The sequence below is a fragment of the Pyxicephalus adspersus genome, chromosome 2, assembly GCF_032062135.1.
Source record: "Pyxicephalus adspersus chromosome 2, UCB_Pads_2.0, whole genome shotgun sequence".
Classification (NCBI taxonomy): domain Eukaryota; kingdom Metazoa; phylum Chordata; class Amphibia; order Anura; family Pyxicephalidae; genus Pyxicephalus; species Pyxicephalus adspersus.
Genome location: NC_092859.1, coordinates 43,776,443 through 43,780,420, shown reverse-complemented (window position 1 = coordinate 43,780,420; position 3,978 = coordinate 43,776,443). Strand labels below are relative to the sequence as shown.

The window sequence follows — 3,978 nt, the reverse complement described above, 5'->3', positions numbered from 1 at the left end:
CTTGGAACTGCCTTTGGTTACTGAATTGTTTGAAGAAAAAAATAGTTGCAAGAACATAATCCACTCGCATTATCTCACTCGCAATCACCACAGCTTTCCCCCATCCCCATGTATAAAAAACTAAGGTATATAGCTATCTATTACCCTTAATTAAAACTGTTCTATTGTTAAACAATTTTACAGTGCACAGTATTTTAGTTTTTAAAATAAAGTTCCTGCCAGTAATATGTCTCTATTAGATTTGAGACTAGCCTTGCTCATTACAATTGTTCTGCTGCTGGGCAATTTTACTCTGCTGTGTTATCTTTGATCCTTGTATTTTTCCCATGAAAAGATCCACCTCCCCAAGTACGCTGGATCATCCAGGTTCACTGATGAAAGTGTACCTTCTCCAGAGCTTTAATAAATCAGGTCCTATGTCTTGCATTGTTGTGTGTCCCCTAATGAATGCATAGTAATATTCATAATAATACAATACCTACAATCCTTTTGCTGGGAGCTCAGTATTGGGGCGTAGAAGATGTAGTTATGTGAAAGTAGCTGTGGAAATAGGACTTCTATCAACATCATGTTTTTAAACAACAAAGCCTGAAATCATCTTCCATTACCTTGCACTGGTCATTGGAAAGTCCCTGAAAATAACAAGTACATAGGTTAGGGATCCAATTTTTTGCCTTTTATACTTCAGAGATTTACAAAGCAGTAAATAAACACAAACAGTATCTTTAAGTATCTTCAGTTTCCACATTGCTATTCTAGCATGATCTATTTCAATCAAGTATGCCTTATAAGTTTAATGTAGTTGAAGTTAACAGGCTGATTTTTCTTATTGACTGCTGATGCTCTTTTATGATATCAAAGATATACAATTCACAAGTTTTCCTATTGAGTCTCTTTAAAAGAGAAGCAGCAAATGTTAAGTCTTGGTATTTACTGGAACACAATATTCTAGGCACTCAGACAAATCCTGAATTATATTTGCATACTCAGGTCAATATACTCAAGGTCAGTAAACAGAACTCTTCAGCTCTTTGGTGAAGTCTCCAGAATGCTTTTATAAACACAAAGACTATTTGCATTTTATTTTTATCTATAAACATTTTGTAAAACATATGGGAAGAAAATACTTGGGCTGCAAAAACTTTTATTTACTTTTCATTTCATCAGGATGTTCAGTTTTTCTGCTGGTTATGGTGCTGATATTATCTGCTTCATTAAAACCCAAATAAAAAAAAATACTAGAGGCGATCATTTACAACACAGTCTACGGAGAGCAGCAGTTGGGGAAAGGTATAACACAGCGTACAAAGTGCACTTTAGGGTATTTATTTTACAGCACATTATGCAATCTATAGTGGTCCAAATTACTGTTAATATATATCACAGTATACAGAACACAGCCGTCCAGACTATGCAATGGAAAGCAAAAATATACAGAGCGTCTTTCTGTGAAGTCCAGAGTATTTAACATAATATAGCATACATTCAAACAATGTACATAGTACAATGGCAATGAAATACTACTTACATTAGCAGTCAGTAATGAAGTGTTTCTTTACAATATTGGTCAATAGAGAAGTGTTTCACATGGGTGGTCAGTGGGGAAAAAAATGCCCCTTACATACTTGTCAGGAGGAAGACCTTTTTACATTGGTGGTCAACAGGTGAACAAAAATGCCACCCTACAGACAGGTAAAGACATTAGTTGTGTTATTGGTCACCTGCTTGAGAGTACAACAAGGATCCCACCACTGGCCTTTCAACATCGATTCTATTAAGTTTTCTAAGCCAGCTGTCTAACTATTCAGGAACCAATGTCCATTATTTGATCTACACCTTGGTTATCACTGATCCAGGGCTCTAAACTGGACTAAAACCATTGACTCCTATGGTCTCCTATAGGCAAATATATGAAAATATTCTGCCCACATAAAGATCCAAACCCTCTTAGAATTAGGTTCCAACAAAGCTGATAGTGCTTACTACCATGTGACAGTTGAATGGCAAGGTTTAGAAAATTATTTTTGGGTGAGAGTGAGACAACTTGGGCAGAAACTATGACATTTACAGCCCAGACCAATCTTTTTTTTTCCACCTAGACACAGTGATTGACTTTAAGAATTAAACATGCACCCTATTTTACTCATCCCATATCATTGCTCTGTGCTGTCTCATTGCTTTGTTCATCTTCTCTTTGACAAAAAAAAAGTTCAAAAGGATAACATTGCTGGGCAGTTCTCAGAAAGCCAGATAGTGCCTGGCAGGGTTATTCTTGCAGAGCTATGATATTAAATCTAGGATGGGAACATGTCATTTTTAATGTACAATATTCTACAGAACCAAGCTTGGGGACTCAAGGAACTTTCCAGGGACACTGTAATGCTGAACAGGGTTTGAGGGTTGGTTGCATTTGAGAATGGGAAGCACAAGTTTCTAGATACATAATACAAATGAACAAGAGATAGAGATGTAGTGTCAGGGAAAATAACTTAAATATGTTTAGGCAATTGCCTAAACCTAAAAGTTAGCTTTTTTCTGTTAAGGTAATTTCTGTTTGTTACTTGAGTTGCCCGATGATTAGGGATTGTGATCGATAGTTTAGAGACAGTTTATACCATGGAAATGGGAGTAAGAAGTTTGTATGTGTTGTTTGTATATGTGTATGTATGTTATTGCCCTGCCTGGGTGGGTTTACTTTGGATTCAACTAGGTAACTTATATGCAGTGTTCTTTGCCATAAATATGCCTCTATTGGTAATATCTTTTAAGTTCCTACAAACCTATTCCCATTCTCCATTTACAATTTTTTTTATTTATATTCTATACCGTAAAAATGAAACTAGAGCTACTGAGAATGCAACAATGGACAAGCACATCACAAACTGTGAGGTATCCAAGAATGTAGTCATAATTTATGGCAGTTGTAACCTTAAAACATACAAAACCCAGGATATTGCCATTTACCAGGCTTTACATATACCAAAGGTACAAGTTTATGGTGGAGTGATTTTTAAAATAGCCAAATTGTTTGGTTTGTCCTATGGAGAATACTAACATTATATTCTAATTGTATACACTGTAAGATAATAATCATGTTCTCAAAACACAAACACTTGTACCTCTGTAGCTCTTAGAGTACTAAGATATGGGCTCCATCATTACAATCAACACTTTAATCTTTTTTATTAGTGAGGTGGGCCCCCTATACTATTGGGCTTAGGACGAATACCATCATTATCAATGTATTAAACCACCTTTGAAGTTCAAAACAAATTGCCATTAGTGGCCTTGTTTTATAATGAAATTGGTATGTGGTATACATTAATGCCATGAGCCCTAGATATGACCCTAGACAGAAGTAAGAATACAGAACTCATTCTAATTCTTAGCGTGAAGAGTGAATGTAGCTATTGGCTAGACTGGTGGGGGTAAAGCATCTTCTGATGATAAGTCTATGATTTGAAATGCTCCACTGACAATATCAAAATAAGATGTACCTTTGATGTGGAATTTCTAGGTCTCGTTCACTGTTTTCCGTATTTTTTTATTCCTTGTTTGTTGCCATCATACTTGCAGACCACCAGAACAATTCCCCCTCGGTACATTCAAAGTCCTTTTCATGTTTTCTCCATTTTTTACATATTTTCTCAGATTTCTTCCTTTCACCACTGATAAAGACATAGACTCTTCAAAGATGATTGTTCTTCTAGGGAGTGAGAAAGGGGGGCTGTAGCACTCTGAAATTTACAACATCCAGCTCATTACTCCTTTTTAATTGCTATTAGATGCAAGACATTTTATATTAATTAACAGATGCAGCATCTTTGTAATTTATTCAGTAAAAAGAAAAATATGAAATTACTCATTTTTTTATTTTGACTATATCTTAAATTAGTACAAATACAGTGATAAAAAACAATGTTTTGTTAAACCCCTTAATTTGTAAACAGCATATTATAATACTCGATAATGCTGAGT

General features: G+C 35.2%; 1 long non-coding RNA gene across 1 annotated transcript; it reads right to left on the bottom strand.

Annotated features, from left to right (window-relative positions):
• Nucleotides 1–496: 496 nt before the first annotated feature.
• On the bottom strand, nt 497–3,731 carry LOC140325033 (uncharacterized). Its single transcript, XR_011919631.1, has 3 exons — nt 3,498–3,731; nt 609–632; nt 497–540 (listed from the first exon to the last, which is right to left on the bottom strand). It is a non-coding gene; the product is annotated as an uncharacterized lncRNA (long non-coding RNA).
• Between the last annotated feature and the right edge of the window lie 247 nt (nt 3,732–3,978).